At 39.6% G+C, this 23,304-nt stretch overlaps 1 pseudogene; it reads left to right on the top strand.

Annotated features, from left to right (window-relative positions):
* The first annotated feature begins 6,900 nt into the window (after positions 1–6,900).
* LOC120291582 lies at positions 6,901–23,075 on the top strand (annotated as a pseudogene).
* The last annotated feature ends 229 nt before the right edge of the window (positions 23,076–23,304 follow it).

The following is a 23,304-nucleotide window of genomic DNA, read 5'->3' as shown; positions in this document are numbered from 1 at the left end:
ACTACCACATGCAAGGAGTAAGATTAGATAGAAATCACAGCTTAAAACACACGAAAACCAAGCAAGAATCGTCATCAAATATGTGGGTTTGATCTGATTTTGCAAATTTGGGTTTGAACTCAAGTCAAGCAAACAGGTTGAATGCCCATATTCAAGCCCCGACACTCATCACATACGAGATCTAAGGGAAACACTACTTAATTCGAATGAAAGTAGGTAACATGAGCTTTCAAATGCAAGAAACATCATAGAGAATGACCCACCGAACAACATCAAAACGACCTCTTCAAGAAGCACACATGCAAAACTCTTGAAGATATTTCAAACACTTAACAAAATTTCAACCTTAGAAATTAGTTTTCCAGACTGGTTTTTCTCTTGATTTTCATGATCAAAACATGCTCAAACTCAAAAATAAGTACATCTAGGATGCTTACCTTGCTTCATAGTTTTCTTTTCAAGTAGTTCTTGGCCGATTAAACCGACAAATTATCCTCGGGGGCCTGTGGAAGTTGGCTTCTTCAACTAGAACTGAGATCTACAAAATAAAAGAACTGACAATGAAGGTTTTCGTTGACTTCTAACATTAGACTTCAAGACGTATTTTGTTGGAAAAATTGATACCGCGCCAAACTATATGGATTCTAGTTTGGGGTAGAATTCAATATTTTTTCCTCATTTTTCTCTCAACTTTTTCAAAAACACTGGCTTTCTCTCACTCGTGACCAACCAGTCTCAACACTTAGAAAAACTTTTCGGACTTTCTTGGCCTGCCAAGAGGGCATTATTTCGGTGGGCTTTAGGAGGCCTTCCTGATCTCCATTTGGGACGTGCGACCTATGGTTGGAAAGATCTTTGAATGAAGTTTCACTCTCTAGTTGAAGGTTTTAGCTAATTTTGGCCGCAGATGTGTGAAAATCTCACTTTTCTCTCTCCAGGTCGGTTTGGAATTTCTGGGTTTCTCTTTTCTGGAGTTACTTCTGAGGGCTTCTTTGGGGATCGATTCCGAGCTCTCCCCTCTCTCTCTTGTCTCTTTTCTCTCATTTCTTGAAAGACCTTGCTTCAGTGATCTTATCTCCTGAATTGAGGGATTTTTGGTCAGTCTTTTGTTCACCTACCAAGCCTGCCAACTGAGCTGGTTCACATACTCTTCTGACTTAGCCAATTTTTTTAACTTCTGAAACTATTGAGTTGTGGACTAATTTTTTTAACTTCTGAAACTATTGAGTGTGTGGACTTTGCTGCGACTTTCCCGTGCTTTCAGCAACTTATCCCTGGCGAATTTTCGTCCACTTGTACTACTATATACGGTCTTCCATCACGTGCAAGAGATCAACCTAAATGGGCGGCTGAGTGGGATATGGTGGGGCTACCGATATGGCTACTTAACAGTTCCGAATTAAGACTTAATCGTGGACTGAGATTTGGCAGCTCGTTTGGGTGCTTTAATCCATCATTTTGGCTGCGGTTTTTGATCAATTAGAAAGTTCATGTACAATAGTTTAAGATCTCGACCAAATTTTGCAATTGTGCCCACCCAATTTTGCAAAAAGTCCCTCAAAGTTGGCCATTTTCTTATCCAAAAATACCAAATTCAATACAAATGTGGTCTTTTTGGCTTGATTTGATTGATTCAAAATTCAATTTCAACTTAATTGGTGAACAAGATGATAATTTAAGGGCTCGGGGCAAATTTTGCAAAATGTGTGAATTGGTCCCTTAACTTTTAGAAATTGCATTTTGGCCCCAACTTGCCATTTGAATTCCAATCTGACCTCTTGGGCTTGGTTAGTCACATTTAGATCATTGGCCCCAACTTGCTCATTTTTTTTCGATTTCTTTTTTAATTATTATTATTATTATTATTATTATTATTATTATTATTATTATTATTATTATTATTATTATTATTATTATTATTATTATTATTATTATTATTATTATTATTATTATTATTATTATTATTATTATTATTATTATTATTATTATTATTATTATTATTATTATTATTATTATTATTATTATTATTATTATTATTATTATTATTATTATTATTATTATTATTATAGGAAAAACATCTTTCATTTAAAACACTATATTAAACACGTAGATAATCTATATGCAGGAATTTGACATGAAATATTTTGGGCAAAAATTTAGGTGTCGACAATATGTACGTTGCGAAATTAGGAATATTTCCTAATTCAAAAGATACTCGATATTTTGTAGATATGATAGCATCGTTTAAAGATTCATACGAGATAGCGATTTCACAAATTAGGCAATAAAAATATATGAAGATCAATTTGATGAAAATTATTACCTAAATTGCAATATCGCTCGGATACCGTTTCCAAATTTGAATGACGGAAGGCTCGCAAGGGGTGACCGGGATCGCAACCAGCTCCACAATGCGGCATGACCAGCAGTGAGAGAAACGGCTCACATTGGGGACGTCATGGTGGAGATCGGGTGTGAGGTGGGTTTTGCTTCATTATCGTCGAAGAGAGAGAACCGCCAACGTGGGAACTAGACTTGCGACTGAAACCTGATAATAGATTTTGGCGACGGACGTGCTATTGATTTGCAAACGTCACGTTGCTTAATGCAACTGAGATCCCCAATTTCCACCTTCCTTGATGTTGTCTTTTCTTTGGAATTCACTGTTCTGGATCACGTGGCCATGAATTTCAGTTGAAGCTCCTTATTTTGGCCGACATGTTGTGATAATGGAACAAAATTCGTCTCCTGGACTCACGATTGTTCGGCATAGGCACAACCAATCTTTCTTTTTTTCTTTTAATTGGCCTTCACTGTTGGCTCCATGAATCCACAAGCTCAACAAAGCTTTCCTTTGACCGTGTGCTCTTGTTGTGGCTGCCCCAAAGAAGTAATTCTTGCTCGTCCACGTGTTGGTCTGTCGAAGTGGACTATTGCTTTGTTGGGTGATGGTCAGCAAACTTCAGCGATGAAGGCGTGAGGGGAGGAATCCGTTGGTCGTTCTGTCGGGCACAATTGCGAGGCACCGAAAGGACGTGATGAGCGCGAGAATTGCTGACCGTGAGCAAGAACGTTGGTCTCCGTGTCAACGAGGGCGCGATAGCAGGAACTGGTCGCGGCGCTGGATCTTCACTGGTGCAGGTCGGCTTTGAGGCAAGAGAAAGCGGCCGGGGTGCTCGATGAGGGACGGTAGATGTGATGGAAGAACTAGGTTTTGAAACTTCTCTGGATGTTCTCTCTTCTTCTCAATGGGATACCTCTCGCTATGGTGTTTCACATTTGGCCGTGTATTCAATTTGTGTGGCCTCTTTTCAGAATTGTGGCCGTATGTGTCGATTGTGTGGCCTCCTCAAAACTCTACGCGTATTAATCTATTTATAGGCCACGGACTAGGGTTTTTAATTTTCCAAAATCATATCCACAAAAATTTCTTTTCCAAACGCAATATTTGCTTTTGAATTGAAATATCACAAAGATAAATTTGTAAAATCTCCCCAAGGATACGGGCTTGGGCCAATTTGCTCTTTTCGTGAGTTTAGCCCGACTCATCAAATTAAAGTTTCTGAAGCATCAATTCGAACCCATCCGTCACCGGCCCAATATAAATGCAAATTAAAAATAAATGCACCTAAAACTATATGCTATACAATTAACTATTTTTTCAGGGATAAAATTAACCCCTAATTTTTTTATGTAATAAATAAATTACCATATCGCCAAAACTTAGGTGTCGACAACCGAATGTCGCCAAATCTTCAAGGTTAGTGAGATATACTTGGTGTTCAATTCCTTCCAACTCAAGGTATCGAATTGAACTCTTACCAATTTTGTATGCAATCTCCTTTTTTCAAGTTTATGACGAACACAATGAATTTTCGATTGTTTGTTCCATTAGCAGGACGATTGGATTTGTGCTCTGCTCCAGCGACGGGCCGACAATTGACTTCGAGAAACTTGTCAATCCTCTAGATACCAAGAACAATGGGGCAACTAAAGGGCCTCCTAAGTTCTACTACTCTCAAGTAAAAAGGATAAAAGATGTTACACATTATGTGAACTGAAATTGATGTCTTGTTAATGCAAACATCTTTGCCTCTTGTTGTGCCAGATCCATGCTGCCGCTTTCTGTCTGCCATCTTTTGCGAAGAAGGTTGGCAATGCCAAATTCTGATAAACAGATGTTTCTCAGCATATAGCCTATAAAAGATGGATAAACAACGTCCTTATCATTTGTGCTCGTCCGTCTTCATTTTTTTTTTCCTATTGTCCATTGGTTCTCGATCATCGACTGTAATACCAAATGTGGCCATATCAAATTACAAATAAGCATCACAATAGTTGCCCGTCAATCGCCTATAATTGTCAATGGCCAACAGATGGTGAGCTATCATTTTGCTTAATTGGAGGTCAATCCCCATCCGGCTCGAGTCCATTTGCCCAAGTTCCTCTCATACATAAGCGAAGAGACTCGACACATCGCATATTGCAGTCAGGACGGCTCCTTTAAGCAGTTACTTAGTGAGTAACAAAGGTTTCAAACTCAATAAGCTATACTTCGGCACATGCGGAAAATCGATGTGGCCTCGTAGCAGTGAGATCAAATAGCTATATATAATCTTTGAGCATTAGCTACCTAGTTTGCTCCACTGGTTCGTGCATAGCTAGTCCATATACAAATCTTTGAATCACTCCAACATCAGTGATGCAACTTAAATTGACTCCATAATCTGCTAAGTCTAACTTCAAGTTGACTCCATAATCTCCGAAGTCTAACTTCCATTGGGAGTATGAAGATTTAGCCAGTGTTCAGAAGGCCTAAAGTTCCTTTCAGAAGGGAAGTATTTCTTTGTCAGAATCCAAATTGATGCTTACACTAGAACAATTAAGCTTATACAGTAAACCCTGGCCAAGCAAAACTCATTTTACTAGCTTTTTAATTAATCTGCGAAACAGTTTTTATGCATTTAATTAGCCACTCCTGTAGAAATCAAGGAAATGTTCTTGAAATATGTACCCAACCGGTCGGTATATTTTACTCAGACTTCTGGTTATGGCTTTATTTTCCTGAGTTTTAAAAAGACTTAAAATTGTTTTGAGTTCTATAAATTTGTAAGGGAATTATAAATAATTTCATATGTCAACATTTGAAAATTTCGCAAAGGTTTTCGTAACTAATCATAGCCCCACGATTGGAAGAAGGAAAAGGTCCAAAGTCAGACGAGACCTAAAGCCATGAAAACTCTAGTAGAACGAAGGTGATTACTGTAATATTTGACTGGTGTGGCCCAAAAGAAGAAAAAGAAAGATAAGTTGAAAAGTCAAAAAGGTAAAAAGGAAGGGAGGGGAGGGCTCGGTTAAAAAAGACAGCAGAGAGCTCATTCGACCAAAAAGGAGAAAAAAAAAAGAAGAAGAAGAAGGAGAAGAAGGAGAAGAAGAAGAAGGGGGAAAAGAAGAAAGGGTTTTTGGCACGTGCATACCACGGATGCCTCGCCAAGCCGGCTCAACTTTATAACGCAACACCCAGATCGTGAGATCGAAGGATCAAATAACACACACGTTATTTGATTTTGGGGCATCCTCAGGTGAGTAGTACTAATGTCATCTTTGGTTTTGTGTAACTCATGTACTAAGGTAAGATTAACCGACATATACTTGTGATGAAATGAGGACCTATTTGTTATATATTGATGGATATAGTGCTCGGTAATTTTGAGTTATGGTGAGATGATTCGACAAATCTCTTTTGCAGGGTTATGTATGTTGTTTAGGTACAATCGGTTTATGTGGTTATATGATGATTATTGAAACATGATATGTGTTGTGTTAACGAAATCAAATGTGTGGTAGTAAAGGACAAAGTGCTACACGACAACGAAATTTCGTGTGAGCCACCTCTAGAGCCTTGTAGTCAAGGGCTAAGTGCTACATGGCGACTTGAGTCACATGGGAGTCACCTCTAGGGCCTTGTACTACCAATATGCATAGTAAAGGACTAAGTGCTACACGATAACGTAATTTCGTGGGGGCCACCTCTAGGGCCTTGTACTATTGCTATATGTGGTCGAGGGCTAAGTGCTACACGATAACGTAATTTCATGGGAGTCACCTCTAGGGCCTTGAGTTTGGATATTGGGTGTGGAATGAACCATTGATATGAGATAGGATGAGTTCATGCTGGTTTTGTTATTATGGATGAATGGAAAATTTGGCTATTTGATATAGCTAGGTTGAGGTAACATTTAACATATTTTGTTCTTGCAAGTTATCATATTTTGTTTGGTGATAATGAATCATGCCTTGAGTTTTAAATGTGTAATGTGGAAGTTTGATATGCTTTTATGATATATACTACTCACTGAGCTATGGTTGCTTATTCCATTCATCTTCCATGTTTTCAGGTTCCAGGGTTAGCAAGTAGTAAGGCGAGAGCGCTTTTGGAAAACTTTTGAGAGTTCCATTTTGGGTATGGTTTAAGAAAGTGGTGTATATAATCTTTGCTAGTGGTTGGACTAGTTGAGTTTTAAATGTATATTCTTATGGTGGATTATAGAAACTCTAATGTTGCAACAAACTTGTTAGTTATCTGATATGTATATATATATAGCTTGAGATATACATAATTCATGGAAGGTTGGCCATGTCATCCCCATTCCTTGTAGTTTTGGGGTGTGACAATTACAACTGCAGAAATTATTTGATTTGTGAACAAAATTTCTTGCATCTATATATGGAGCCATGGAAAATTGCACTTAATTTTTTCCTTGTGATTATATTTGTCTCGCTTTCCAGTCAGCTTTGCATAACGTGACAGCATTGACAGCATTCATTAGACTGCCGTCTCCCGCCACGCGCCCCCCAGCCCCTGCCACGCGGTCGCGCACGCCGAGGCCATGCCCCCCGATGCCGGCCCAGACTGTGGCCTCCACTCTGCCGGCTTCCGCCACCTCCTCCAACGGCTTCCGGGAGGTGGTGGCCCTGGAGCACCTGTGGAAGCGGCGGAGGGTTGATTACAAGCCGTGGTCGCCGGACCCATGCGAGTGCGCCCTAATGGGGAGCTGTTCGAGTCCCCTCGAGTCCGTTTCGACCGCAGATTTGCCGTGGAGCTTGCGAGGACTCAATAACTTGGGGAACACCTACTTTATGAATTCGGTGTTGCAGGCATTGTTGCACACTCCTCCTTTGAGGAACTACTTCTTGAGTGACAGGCACAATAGGTACTTTCGTCAGAAGAAGAATGGGGTTAGTGGAAATGTGAGTAGAAGGAATGTAGATGATGCTCTTGATGGAGGCCATGGGAGCAAGAATGGCAGCTTCTGTTTGGCCTGTGACATGGACGCCATGTTCTCGGCGGTGTTTTCGGGGGAGCGAATGCCTTATAGTCCAGCAAAGTTCTTTTACAGGTCTGTGGATGTGGAGGAAATTGCCATTCTATGAAATTTTTTGGATAAATGTGGATGCTTAATGGTTTCTTATTGGTTTTTGGAAGCACATGGAGGTTGGAAATTGTCCAAGAGGCTCTGTAAATTTTGCTGTTGTGACCTAGTGGCTTTGAAGATATGTAAGTTGTTTGATCAGTGCATGTTCTGCTATATTGTTAGTATGATGGACATGACCTAATTTACAATTGCGCTTTGACCACCTTCGTATCATAGCTTAGCTGCTCCATCCCCCCCTTTTTTTTTTTTTTTTTTTTTGGGAAATGGAAATTGGAAAATGTCATAGAGTGCCCCTTTGCACTTGTGATGGTTTGAAGAGTAAAAAATAAACAACCATCTTAGTTGAGATGTGTTGAACAGCTGAGATCAATTGCATTTCAATCTAATGATAAACGATTGCTAAGGCACCGTGTGTTTGCCCCCTATTAGACGTGTTCTCATAATTTCAAATTTACCATTGGACGTATTGCCTTAGTTAAAATGTGTATTTTTTTCATTATTTTAAGTGTCTTGGAAAGCATCATTTCTGATTTTGCTAAATTTAACGAGTGCCCGTGGGGCATTTGTTAACAAGGCCTCTGGAAATTATCTTTTTTGATTAAGTACTTTTGTCTACTGGCTTTTCTAAAAATGGCAGTGGACATAATGGATAGGCATCTTTTCCTTATTCTAATGATGCATGCTTTTGTCAAGTTCTTTGTTGACCATCAATGGTGGACTGAGACTTTCTTAACTGTTCTATCTAATTGACTTAGAGGGAAATGTGCTTTATACTTTTTTTTTTATTGATTTGGTTATCCCAGGGTGTCTCTAGAATCTGAACTAAATGGCTGAGTGGTTTTCTGCTAAAAGGTTGTCCTTGAAGGGCTTGAACGGGAGTTGTTCGCCCACTGTGGGATGCATACCTGTAGAAAATTTACTCTAATTCCCTGGTTCTAAGTCTAGGTCCATTCGTGATATCAGAGTCATGGTTTCGTTTTTAAGGTTATCCCTTCCATGCACTTGATAGGTGAATCCAGTGCTGAGAAGATCTCTTCACATTATGTCTACAGAACCAGAAATCCTCGAAGCACCCGTTTCTCTTGCTCCTTCTCCTTCATCTTCAACCCCTCCAGAATTTCGTGTTTCCAATGCCTCTAAGATAGATTATCTCTATGAAGTCTCTCTTAGCGATGAAACCAAGATTTCTGAAACCCAACTTCCTCTCATGAATCCTTACTTAGCTTTTGCTAAACCAAACTCATCATTCTCATCTATCCGCTCCATCCACCAACTTATTCACCAAACCCCAAAACAAGTAAAGGAGTACGTCCAGTCCTCCAAATTCGACCCGCACCCTATTCCTGCTACTGAAAAGGAGTACTTTGTTACTCTTCAGATCCCCCCAAGAGTTTCCTAGACAATGGGCTCAACAAGGATGCACCCATGTCCATTATAGAGCTGTTCGTCTTGCTTTTACCTTTCATGGTCGTAAAGGTCTGCCAGTTGTGGCAAGAATCGCGTTACTAGATACTAGGTTTTTACAATACCAGCATGCTTGCATCGGTACTGTTCAAACTACTTTGCATGCTGGAACGGTCTTTGTGACTTTGTATCCAAACTTCAATATTGCTCTTTCAGACCCCCAGCTACTCTCTTTTCTGAAAGTTCAAGTCTAGCTCAATGAAGCTCCTCAAACTGCTGATTCTGTAGCCGCAACCCTACATTACCAAATGGTTTATCGAGTGCAGAACCATGCTCTTGACCTCAATTTCAACAATGTAAATGAAGATGCATTGTTCATCTCTATGCAGAATGATCAGGTGTCCTGTATCCATGTTCCCAGACAGATCCCAAATGATACGTTGGCCAAGCTCCTTCTAGAGACTTGGATCACCAACTATATAAAGCTACACCAGCATAACAAGCCTTTCCAGTTTACTGACTCAGAGTTCGTTTGAAAAAAGATGGAATTGTTTCCATCAAATTTGGCAAGGAAAAGGAAGAAAGTGCTTCTATCTTCCAGACCCTCTTCATGATTGAACCATGTGTTCCTAAATCAATTTCCGAGCCAGATCCAAAAAAGCTTGTTCGACACTTCAATGGTGATGGACATCCTGTCCATTACTATAAAGACAAATATGGTCATTGTTTTTAGGATCCCTTTTGCCAATGTTCTTATTGTACAAACTCTCCCGACGAGGTAGACCCTTTAGCAAAATCTCCACCTCGATGAAAAAAGCCAAAAGGATAAGGTGTACCAAAAGTATTTAAACGGAGATTCCTCCGTTGATACTCTTGGTGAATGTGATAAATACTAGTTCATGGTTTCTTATGTACCATCTCCATCCCCGGAATCCAGTACTACATCCCAAGCCTTGCCAGATCCACCAAAAACACCCCCACCATCTCCTCCTCAGAAAAAGCAAGCTCTCTCTCCGTTTTATAAGCCAATCCTCAAATGGGCTAAGAAGCATTCTTACCCACTTGAAGCCCCAGAAGAAACACCACCCACTTGAAGCCCCAGAAGAAACACCACCCACTTCTTCCATTGCCATGTTCCATGATGCTGATTTTCCCCTTCTTGTTAGAGAAAATTCTAAGCTCTCATTCCCTGCTCCAGAAGAGTTTATTGATCCACATGGCAAATACCGCCATGCTCCTAAGATTCCCACCCCCACTGATGTGGATGAACATGGAAGACAGAGAAAGACTCATGTTGCTGGAGCTGTTCTAAATTGGCAATCAGAGACTCTGTTAGTACAAAACAATGCCTTTAAGGCAATTGATTCCAAAATTGGAAATGTGCAACAAGATCTCCGAAGGTATGACGAAAGTACCAAAAAGATGCTCTCCGAGTTCCATAAAAGGCTTCACGCCCTGGAATCAGGACAACATCTTGGGTATCATTATCTTAAAAGTCCAAAGCCAGAAATAGAAAAGCTCAAAAAGCAAATCCAACTTCTTGAAGAATGAAGGTTTAGACCTTTCGATCCATTGGCACCTCCTGTTAGAATCGGGTATTTACCTCCACCGCCACAAACATCTATTTTTACCACTATCCCAGAAGATCCTTATAGAAGAGAACCATATATGGCAGAAATAAGAAATCGCCTCAAGGCCCTGTAGAAAGAAAAAGGAAAGGAAAAAATGCCTCCCACAGAATCAAGTTCAATTGTTATCAGAGAAAGGTCAGATCATATGATGTTATCCAATCCATTAGAATCCTTTCTAAAGGATTTGGGTACTCAGGAACAAGATTCTACTACCCAACAGCCTGATCCTGCCATTCCAGAAAAATAGATTCTGTTTCCAGCTGAACAAACTTCTCCCGATACACGAATCGATTCGGTATCTCTTTTCTCCTTTTCATCTTTCTCGATTCCTCGCCGATTATCTCCCTATAGTACCAGTAACTTCATCAATATTTGTGGTTGATCCTCCAGATGATGAAATGGAATCAAACTATTATGACCCAGAAAATGGTCAGACAAGCAATCCTGCTCGGCATGTGTCCATAGCATCAAAACAATTCTTCACCATCGATGATATTCTTTATCATAAATGGCCAGAAAGACTTGGAGATTTTCATACTTGGTTGAATACTCAGTCTATCACCAACCATGATATGAATAATGTCATTTACAACTTTATTACAAGATTCACAGGAAGCCTCAAACTTTGGTGGCAATCAATTTCAGAATAAGACCAGATTCATTTTCTGATGTCACCCAATTTCGGCCATGCCATCACTCTCTTATATCATGTCTTTGTGGGAAAACCCACTGATCTCATAGAGACAAAAAGAAGAGAATTTTTCGAAAGAAAATGCTGCTCCCTTCAAAAGAAACATCTTGATAAGCATTATTGAGTGATGCTTCAGCTTTTTTATCAGATTGGAGCAAATCCAAATCTGAAGCATGTTTTCCTTACTTCCATCCCTAAAGAACTATCTCAGATGGTTGAAATATCTTTCTTTGGAAAATAAAGGAGAGTACAAGATATTCCCTTGGGAGAAATACAGCAATAAGTCCATCTATGCCTAGAAGAATTATGCTTAAAGCGCCAGATGGTTCGTACCTACATCACAGATGACAAGCGTCTTGAATCAGCTTGTTCTCGACAGAAGTTAAAAATCAAATGCTCCAAGCAAGATTGTGATGGTACTTGTGGTAAATATTCTCGGAAAAAGAAACATCACAAGAAGTTTTAGATAAACAAATCCAAACATGGCTCCAATCATTTCCGGAAAAAGAAGAAATGGCAATACCTACGCAAAAGAAAGGATCGCACGGGCCACAAGAAATCAAATCGTTGCTACATTTGCAACCAGAAATGACATTTTGTCAAAAATTGTCCTCAAGCAAGAAAATGTCGGAATCGTCTAATTCATCACTTTGAGAATGAAACAGGTATTTCTCTTGAAAATGATGATATTGAATCCTTATTCTCTGCTGATAAAAAACCATCTGAACAAACTCTTTATGTCATTTCCTCTTACCAAACTTCCAGTGAAACTGAGTCAGACTCAGAGTCTGAAGATATTTTTCATATATCATCATCATCCCCAGAACCAAGCCTTGACATATTCTCAAGCCAAACTCACCGTCCCCATTTCCCCGTAAAATCCTCACTTTAAAGTTTGCCAAACCCATCACATTATTGCTCTCATTGATATTAGAGCAAGTTGTTCCATTCTAGATACTAAAGTTCTGCCCGAAGAATATTGGACCGCCTATGTCCGATATTTCAACTCCGCCTTTGGAGATACTTTCTCCACAAATGTCAGAACCGCCCCTGTAACTGTCCAGTTCTTTCCTCAGTGTTCCTTAACAGCAAAAATCTTTGGATCAAACATTCCCAATAAAGATTTGATAATTGGATGGGATATTATGACTCAAATCTCTCAACTCCGCATCATTTCTGGAAAATGTCTTAAATATAAAGATCAATTCTCTCGAGTTCATTAATATTCGAGACTCTTTTCCATCCAAATGAGTCTATTAGATCCAATCATGCAAAAATTGTTAGAATCTTATTCGGAATCCCATTCAAAATTCGCTCAAAAGTGTTCCCATCCTCTATGGGAAAATCCAGAATTCTTTGTTTGCCTTCCTTTCAAAAAGAATGAAGTCATAAATCCAACCAAGGCGAGTCACGTGAGAATGAAGCCAGAACACTTGGCTTTAACTCAAAGGGAATGCTCAGAACTATTGCAGCAAGGCCTTATTGAAACTTCAAATTCTCAATGGGCTTGCGAAGCCTTTTATGTTAATAAGCATGCTGAGCAAAATAGGGGAAAAATGAGACTGGTAATCAACATCAACCTCTCAACCTTTTTCTCCAAGATGATAAGTTCCCTTTACCACCCAAAGATTCTCTCTTTACTAGTCTAACCAAAGCCCACATCTATTCTAAATTCAACCTCAAAGCCGGATTTTGGCAATTGGGCATCCATCTTGAAGACGATCCAAAACAGGATTCTCGTATCCCGAACCAGCACTTCCAGTGGAAAGTTCTTCCTTTTGGCCTAAAAGTAGCACCATCCCTTTTTCAAAAGGCCATATGTTGTATTTTCCAACCAATTTTGTCAAGTGCAGCCGTATACATTGACGATATCTTGCTCTACAGTCCCGATGAACAGTCACACTGTCAACTCTTTGAGCAGTTTGCAGAAATTGTGAAAAAGCATGGCATTATGCTTTCCTAAAGAAAGATGAATATTGCCCAGACAGAAATCGAATTTCTTGGTATGCACCTTAACAAAGGTACATATTATCCATGGCCACACATTGCTCAACAATTATTGAAGTTTCTTGAAAATAACTTCACCACAAAACAAGTTCAGCAATTTCTTGAGATAATCAAGTATCTTAGGGTTTTTGTCCCAAATATTACAAAGTTCCTGATTCCTTTGCAATCTATGCTGAAGAAGAATCCCCTACCTTGGGAAAAAACTCAGACTAAAGCAGTCGCTGAGTTTAAGGAGATTAAGCAAAATCTCCCACCACTGCAAATACCATCGACAGGAAGGAGAATCCTTCAAACTGACGCCAGTGATGAATACTGGGCAGCCATCCTGTTTGAAGAAATCAATTGTAAGAGACACCTTTGTGCCCATAAAAGTGGAAAGTTTTCTCAAGCTGAGATGCATTACCATTCCACTTTCAACGAAATCCTAGCAGTAAAAAATTGAATCAAAAAGTTTGAGTTTCATCTCATCGGCCATCACTTCCTAGTAGAATTAGACATGGCATATTTTCCCCAGATGACCAAGTTTAAACAAAAGCAGATTCCAAACTCTCAACTGCTTCGATGGGCTGAATGGTTTTCAAAATACTCTTTTGAAACCAAACATATTCCTGGAAAGAAGAACATGCTTTCTGACTTCTTGTCAAGACCAAAAGCACCAGCCGAAATCAACATGTACATCAAGAGGCCTGCCTTCCATATACTCAACTATGGCGTCGAATACAAGATCGAAAAGATCAAAGATTTGTCAAGCTGGAAATATCCCCAGGAGATTATTCAGCAAATCCAGAATGACAGTCTCATGGAAAACCTTGGAAACCTCATGTGGCAATGCCACACGACTGCTCAGGTTCAATAGAGGTTCGATTCTTTATCCCTTTGAATTAAACACAGATTACCCATTCATTCATCCTCTTATCTGGAAAGAAGATGATTTCCCTGAGCAACTCAAGACGTTATTATGGTACTTAACTAATAAGTACTTAATAGCTTTTGAAATTCCAACCAGAAGATTTATTGCTAACCTCATAAGGATATTCTTTTTCGGAAGAAACATCAAAAAAGAATGTGATAAAAATCTTTTAGATTTTTTAAACTGGTTCCATCATCCTAACCACTGGAAACACCTCCTCGAAAGAGAACTGAGAACCATGACACTAAACCCCGAAGTCCACACCATCCTATTTTTTCAACGTCCATGGTATTTTTTCAAAAATAATGGCAATATTCTTGATGCCCCACTGGATATAGGAACTACATCCTATAAACCTCACTTGAACAGTCGAGAAACTCGAATTCACAAATCTTATCCAAGACCTGTTGGATGTTGTGAACACCAGTATTGAAAACTTCAGAGAATTTTGTGCTAGGAGAAGAAGACCATTCCTGAAGATGCATGGAGTTATAATGTACCCACTACATGGGATCATTATAGCACCAGAAGCTAAGGAAACACTCAGGGAATACAGACAAGCTGCATCCTCCCAAGATCATGAAATGACAGGAACAGATGATATTGTCCAATCTACCCAAGACCTCTATGCACAATGGGGAGGTCCTATTTCCTAAGACCCCTATGATCCAGGACCTTCGTCCTCATCCCAAAGAATGGACACATCCTTTTATGCACAGCCAACCAATTAGCCTCAGCCAAGCATTCCTGCCAACACTACAAGTGAAAATACAAACTAGGCAGAAGAAGAAGCATCCCATTAGGCCCATGAACAAGCATCCTCATCAAGAAGGCTGAATCAAATCCTCTTACCTGAAGACCTTGAAGCCCTTCAACAGAAATACGAGGCACATCTCCTAGAAGACAGCTTAGATGACTCAGTCTGTAGCTATAATGGCCGTGACGGATGAGACCGTTGAGTCCGTACAATTTCACTGTAGCAAGTTACTGTTCACTTTTACTGTAGAACTAGGCTAGGGAAAGTACTGTTCACAGTACAGTTACTGTTCATAGCGTGCGAATAATTCCCTCCCGGAAGTTTCCAGAGCCTCTGTTTGTATCTGGACCCATGAACTTGGTCATTGTTGGTTTGTTATCCTCTTGTCTATATAAGGCAAGGTTCGTGTAATGTTCTGGGCAGAGTCCCCTGAAATAAAGTGAGTGTTATCCTCTTTTTTCCAGGAATATGTTTGGTTTTAAAAGAGTATTTTGAAAATCATTCAGCCCATCGAAGCAGTTGAGAGTTTGGAATCTGCTTTTGTTTAAACTTGGTCATCTGGGGAAAAGATGTCATGTTTAATCTATAAGGAAGTGATGGCTGATGAGATGAAACTCAAACTTTTTGATTCCATTTTTTACTGCTAGGATTTCTTTGAAAGTGGAATGGTAATGCATCTCAGCTTGAGAAATCTTTCCACTTTTGTGGGTACAAAGGTGTCTCTTACCATTGATTTCTTCAAACAGGATGGCTGCCCAGTATTCATAACTGGCGTCAGTTTGAAGGATTCTCCTTCCTGTCGATGGTATTTGCAGTGGTGGGAGATTTTGCATAATCTCCTTAAGCTCAGCGACTGCTTTAGTCTGAGTTTTTCCCCAAGGTAGGGGATTCTTCTTCAGCATAGATTGCAAAGGAATCAGGAACTTTGCAATATTTGGGACAAAAACCCTGAGATAGTTGATTATTCCAAGAAATTGTTGAACTTGTTTTGTGGTGAAGTTATCTTCAGGAAACTTCAATAATTCTTGAGCAGTGTGTGGCCCCGGATAATATGTACCTTTGTTAAGATGCATACCAAGAAATTCGAATTCTGTCTGGGCAATATTCATCTTTTTTTTGGGAAAGCATAATGCCATGCTTTTTCACAATTTCTGCAAACTGCTCAAGGAGTTGATAGTGTGACTGTTTATCGGGACTGTAGAGCAAGATATCGTCAATGTATACGGCTGCAATTGACAAAATTGGTTGGAAAATACGATACATGGCCTTTTGAAAAAAGGGATGGTGCTACTTTTAGGCCAAAAGGAAGAACTTTTCACTGAAAGTGTTGGTTCAGGATATAGAATCTTGTTTTGGATCTGTCTTCAGGATGGATGCCCAATTGCCAAAATCCAGCTTTGAGGTCGAATTTGGAATAGATGTGGCTTTGGTTAGACCAGTAAAGAGAGAATCTCTGGATGGTAAAGGGAATTTATCATCTTGGAGAAAAATGTTGAGAGGTTGACAGTTGATTACCAGTCTCATTTTTCCCCTATTTTGCTCAGCACGCTGATTGACATAAAAGGCTTCGCAAGCCCATTGAGAATTGGAAGTTTTAATAAGGTCTTACTGCAATAGTTTTGAGCATTCCCTTTGAGCTAAAGCCAAGTGTTCTGGCATCATTCCGAATAGGATTCTAACAATTTTTGTATGATTGGATCGAACAGACTCATTTGGATGGAAAAGAGTCTCTGAATATTGACGAACTTAGAGAATTGATCTTTATATCTAAGACCTTTTCCAGAAATGATGCGGAGTTGAGAGATTTGAGTCATAATATCACATCCAATTATCAAATCTTTATTGGGAAGGTTTGATCAAAAGATTTTTGCTGTTATGGAACATTGAGGAAGAACTAGACTGTTACAGGGGCGGTTCTGACATTTGTGGAGAAAATATCTCCAGAGGCGGAGTTGAAATATCGGACATAGAGGGTCCAATATTCTTCAGGTAGAACTTTAGTATCTAGAATGAAACAACTTGCTCTAGTATCAATGAGAGCAATAACAGTGATGGGTTTGGCAAACTTTGAAGTGAAGATTTTTACAGGGAAATGGGGACAGTGAGTTTGGCTTGAGAATATGTCAAGGCTTGGTTCTAGGGATGATGATGATATATGAAAAATATCTTCAGACTCTAAGTCTGACTCAGTTTCACTGGAAGTTTGGTAAGAGAGAATGACACAAAGAGTTTGTTCAGATGGTTCTTCATCGAGAGAATAATGATTCAATATCATCATTTTCAAGAGAAATACCTGTTTCATTCTCAATGTGATGAATTAGACAATTTTGACATTTTCTTGCTTGAGGACAATTTTTGGCAAAATGTCCTTTCTGGTTACAGATGTAGCAGTGATTTGATTTCTTGTGGCCCATGCGATCCTTTCTTTTGCGTAGGTATCGCCATTTCTTCTTTTTCTAGAAATGTTTGGAGCCATGTTTGGATTTGTTTATCCAAAACTTCTTGTAATGTTTGTTTTTCCAAGAATACTTACCACAAGTACCATCACAATCTTACTTGGAGCATTTGATTTTTAACTTCTGCCGAGAACAAGCTCATTCAAGACGCTTGTCATCTGTGATGTAGGTACGAGCCATCTAGCACTTTAAGCATAATTATTCTAGGCATAAATAGACTTATTGTTGTATTTCTCCCAAGGGAATATCTCGTACTCTCTTTTGTTTTCCAAAGAAAGATCTTTCAACCATCTGGGATAGTTCTTTAGGGATGAAAGTAAGGAAAACATGCTTCAGATTTGGATATGCTCCAATTTGATAAAAAAGCTGAAGCATCACTCAATAATGCTTATCAAGATGTTTCTTTTGAAGGGAGCATCATTTTCTTTCAAAAAATTCTCTTCTTTTCATCTCCATGCGATCAATGGGTTTTCCCACAAGGACATGATATAAGAGAGTGATGGCATGGCCGAAATTAGGTGACATCAGAAAATGAATCTGGTCTTGTTCTGAAATTGATTGCCACCAAAGTTTGAGGCTTCCTGTGAATCTTGTAACAAAGTTGTAAATGACATCATTCATATCATGGTTGGTGATGGACTGAGTATTCAACTAAGTATGAAAGTCTTCAAATCTTTCTGGCCATTTATGATAAGGAATATCATTGATGGTGAAGAATTGTTTTGATGCTATGGACACATGCCGAGTAGGATTTCTTGTCTGACCATTTTCTAGGTCAGAATAGTTTGATTCCATTTCATCATCTAGAGGATCAACCATGAATATTGATGAAGTTACTGGTACTATAGGGAGAGAATCGACTGTAGGAATCGAGAAAGATGAAAAGGAGGAAAGAGATACTGAATCTGATTCAGTATCAGGAGAAGTTTGTTCAACTGGGAACAGAATCTGTTTTTCTGGAATGGCAGGATCAGGCTGTTGGGTAGTAGGATCCGGTTCTTGAGTACCCAAATCCTTTAAAAATGATTCTAATTGATTGGATAACATCATCCGATCCGGCCTTTCTCTGATAACAATTGAACTTGATTTTGTGGGAGCCATTTTTTCCTTTCCTTTTTCTTTCTGTAGGGCCTTGAGGCGATTTCTTATTTCTGCCATATTTGGTTCTCTTCTGTAAGGATCTTCTGGGATAGTGGCAAAAATAGATGTTTGTGGTAGTGGAGGTAAATACTCGATTCTAACAGGAGGTGCCAATGGATCGAAAGGTCTGAACCTTCCTTCTTCAAGAAGTTGGATTTGCTTTTTGAGCTTTTCTATTTCTGGCTTTGGACTTTCAAGATAATGATACCCAAGATGTTGTCCTGATTCCAAGGCGTGAAGCCTTTTATGGAACTCGGAGAGCATCTTTTTGGTACTTTCATCATATCTTCGGAGATCTTGTTGCACATTTCCAATTTTGGAATCAATTGCCTTAAAGGCATTGTTTTGTGCCAACAAATCTCTGATTGCCAATTTAGAACAGCTCCAGCAGCAGGAGTTTTCTCTATCTTCCATGTTCATCCACATCAGTGGGGGTAGGAATCTTAGGAGCATGGTGATATCTGCCATGTGGATCAATAAACTCTTTTGGAGCAGGGAACAAGAGCTTAGAATTTTCTCTGACAAGAGGGGGAAAATCAGCATCATGGAATATGGCAATGGAAGAAGCGGGTGGTGTTTCTTATGGGGCTTCAAGTGGGTAAGAATGTTTCTTAGCCCATTTGAGGATTGGCTTATAAAACGGAGAGAGAGCTTGCTTTTCTGAGGAGGAGATGGTGGGGGTGTTTTTGGTGGATCTGGTAAGGCTTGGGATGTAGTACTGGATTCTGGGGATGGAGATGGTGCATAAGAAACCATGAACTGGTATTTATCACATTCACCAAGAGTATCAACAGAGGAATCTCCGTTTAAATACCTTTGGTACACCTTATCCTTTTGGCTTTTTTCGTCGAGGTGGAGATCTTGCTAAAGGGTCTACCTCGTCGGGAGAGTTTGTACAATAAGAACATTGGCAAAAGGAATCCCAAAAACAATGACCATATTTGTCTTTATAGTAATGGACAGGATGTCCATCACCATTATAGTGTCAAACAAGCTTTTTTGGATTTGGCTCGGAAATTGATTCAGGAACATATGGTTCAATCATGAAGAGGGTCTGGAAAATAGAATGACTTTCTTTATTTTCCTTGCCAAATTTGATGGAAATAATTCTATCTTTTTTCGAACGAACTCTGAGTTCGTAGACTGGAAAGGCTTGTTATGCTGGTGTAGCTTTTCATAGTTGATGATCTAAGTCTCTGGAAGGAGCTTGGCCAACGTATCATTTAGGATCTGTCTGGGAACATGGATGCAGGACGCCTGATCATTCTGCACAAAGATGAACAATGCATCTTCATTTCCATTGTTGAAATTGAGGTCAAGAGTATGTACATCAAGAGGCATGCTTTCCATATACTCAACTATGGCGTTAAATACAAGATCAAGAAGATCAAATATTTGTCAAGCTGGAAATATCCCCGTGAGATTATTCAGCAAATCCAGAATGACAGTCTCATGGAAAACCTTGAAATCTCATGTGGCAATGCCACACGGACTGCTCATGAACAGATTTTCTGTTTTTTTGTTTCCATGAACAAAAAAAGAACAGAAACACGTTTATTTGCGTTTTGTTCAAAATATGTTTTTTTTTTTTTTGTTTCGAGGACAAAATTAGAATAGAAATAAGAAACAAAAAAAGTCATTTTTTTTTGTTTTGAAATACTTTTGAAGAACAAATTGTCTCTCTCTTGTTTCTCTTCTTCTTTTTTTTTTTTTTTTCTTTTTTTCTTCTTTTCTCTTTGGCCGGTTGCCGGAGGGTCATCAGCCCCTTGCGAGGTTGAGCCTCGCCGGTGCGGGGCAAGGCTTGGCGAGCTCGGGCTCGCCCAGATCCGGCTGGGCGAGGCCACCCGGCCCTCGTTGGCCGGTCGCGCCATGGCCGAGGCCGGCAACCGGCCAAAAGAAAAATAAAGAAAAAGAAAATAAAAATATTAAAAATTAAAAGAACAAAAAAAAAAAAAAAAGAATACAAATTTACCAAACGTGTTTCTATTCATTTTTACTCTCGGAACAAGTTTACCAAACGCGTCTTTCGGTCAAAAATTGTTTCCCATAACAAAAATAGTTTTTCTATTTTCTATTCCACGGAATAATTTTTGAACAAAACATAAACAATCGCACCGTAACTTGGCAAGTTATGAGCAGCAGGACGCTCATGAGTTTTTCATTTCCATGCTTGATGGGATCAATGAGAAAGTGGATAAGGATCGATGCCGCCCGGCAGCCAAGGTAAATTTTATAGGCATTGCGTTAAACCTGTTTCATCCGGTCTCCATTTTTTACAAGCGATCGGAATCTGCTGGTGCGAGGACAGAGATCGAGCGTTATTAACATTTTCTCTTGGGTCAGTGGTTCAAGTGGGCTTGTTTGTTTGTATAGTCATGTAAATGAATTTTTGAACTAATGTAGGATCACACTTGTGGTTATTACCTTTCAGGCATTTCCCAACCCTAATACCTCTAAGTCCCTTGGGAAGTTTCATTTTGTTCTGATGTCATTCTTTCTTGGTGGTATATCAGTCAAGAGATTTGACTCTGTCAACTAATATCCGTGGGTCTTTATATACAGCATGTGTTCTAGTTTCAACTTTTCTTTGAAGTTATTCCATGGCGAAACTTATTATTTGTTCCATCTCATGGTAATTTAATGCATCTACAATATCTGCAGACAACTGCTTTCCTGTGCAAGCGCGCTCTTTTGTGTTGTGTCTGACGGTTGTGTGTCTGTACTATAAAATATGTTCTGTCGTGACTTGTGATGCTGTTGAGGAACTTTTATTTTTACGAATTGTGGATTCTCAGATATCTTTAGAAGTATGCTAATGAATTATACAGGGAGTGGAGATTGCTGTATTGCTCACAGAGTATTCTCTAGTATCTTACGCTCCGATGTCATGTGCATGGCTTGTGGTTTCACATCTACAACATATGACCCTTGCTTGGATATTTCTTTGGATATGGAACAAAACCAACGTGGTTCTGCGAAGGCGACATCGGTTAAGTCACATCACTCCTGCAATGGCGAGGCGAGTGCATGAATTCAAGCCGAACTCGGATATCGACCTTGATGGGCTGCTTGGACCGATTCACAAGACCCGAGAGGCTTGGTTCGGACCCTGAAGTTATTCTCGCCAACGGTGTCGGTGAGTCGGGAGTCTCTCAGCGGATGTCCATAAGGAAGCTCCCATTGGTTTCTTGCTTTCACATCAAAAGATTTGAACATTCTTCCATACGGAAGATGTCGAGGAAGATCGATCCGAGATAACTAGTATGAGCACCTAAAGGGGGGTGAACAGGTGCACAAATAATTTCTCGAGATACGGAAGCGATTCTAGGCAAACGAGAGAAAGGGAGTTCTCTTTTGATTAACAAAATGAAGTATGATCAAAGTAAAGTAAAGAGTAGGGAAGAGAAAATTGAACACAAGGTTTATAGTGGTTCAGCTTATTCCAAGCCTATGTTCACTCTTCCGCATTGACAGCTCACCGGCTGGATTTCACTATGAATAAAAGAGAAGTTACAGCACAGCTTTTCCTTGATTCCACAGTGTAGATGTTCTACCACACTTCCTCAAGATTTCTCACAAATATAGACTCTTTTTTGCATCCAAGATTTCGCTCAAAAGAATTTGACTAAACAACAAGGAGCTTCAGACTTTGGAATTTTTCTATCGCGCACACCTCGAACAACTTAGAACATCTTCCTTATATACTCCTTCATGCCATCATAGGCGCTTACCAAAGGAATTTCTCCAATCTACCCGTTGGCCAGAATCAATTAGGAAGATCATTCGAGCTATTAAAGGAACATGTCGATAGTCCATCAATCATGTTCGCCCATATAATCAGGATCTCGGTTTCCATAAGTAGAACCTTCAAAGAATATTTTGCCAATCATCGGATCCTTAATCTTCGAATCAATCTCGATCAATCAAAGGATTCCGTTATGTCATATCCAGCCAAGAGATCTTCTCCAGTCGATAATGTCATATCCTTAATAAAACATCCAATTCTAGATAGCCTTTCTTCAACTGGATTAGAGACTCACAATGAGAATAGACTTTGAGTCTTGAGTCTCGGCTTTGTCCTGGAGGTCTTCAGACTTTAAATAGTAGAGTCTGCAAACCTTCAGACTAGACTGATGGAAACGTTTTGTCAGCTTCAAAACACTTCAAGAAGATTTCTTCAACACGATCGATATCTGCATTTTCCATTTTCACTGGACATGGCCCCTTACCTCTCTTCTTCCATTTTGAGGATAAGATTTGGGAACATGATTTTCCTTTTTGATGGGGATGAACTGATGCATCAAATGAGTCATCCTCAGAATTTGAGGTGTTCGCTGTTGTCACTCACGCTAGTAAATTAGACGCCGGCCATTATGTGACTTATCTGCGTCTGAGCAATCAGTGGTACAAGTGCGATGATGCTTGGATTACCCAAGTGAATGAGAACATTGTGAGAGCTGCACAAGGGTACATGATGTTCTATGTCCAGAAAATGCTTTATTATAGAGCAAGTGATAAAATGGGTGCTTCATGATATCCTTCAGAAATTGAAATAACAGTTGCTGGTGCTGTATTAAGCGTGTCTTGCGCTAAATCACCGGGACTCGAGGTCAATATGCAGAATAAAATGAAGAATAGTGCTGCAGTTGCTGCTTTGTCTGTGAACTAAACTTTAATGAGTTGCTGCAGCTAATTGCGGAATGCCAAACAACTCTCTACCACCGGGGCAAACATCCATTGTAAAATAATCTGTAATTCTACTTTGGAGCTGTGCAGAGCCTAATTTTACTTGGGGTGCCTCAGCGGATGAGGGAATCGCTTAGTGGAGCCCTTGGAGTTATTTATGAGTTAATTATTTCAACATTTCCCCCC

Source organism: Eucalyptus grandis, chromosome 3 (assembly GCF_016545825.1).
Source record: "Eucalyptus grandis isolate ANBG69807.140 chromosome 3, ASM1654582v1, whole genome shotgun sequence".
NCBI classification, from domain to species: Eukaryota; Viridiplantae; Streptophyta; class Magnoliopsida; order Myrtales; family Myrtaceae; genus Eucalyptus; species Eucalyptus grandis.
Note: the sequence above shows the minus strand (reverse complement) of the source record. Positions and strands in the feature narration are given on the sequence as shown.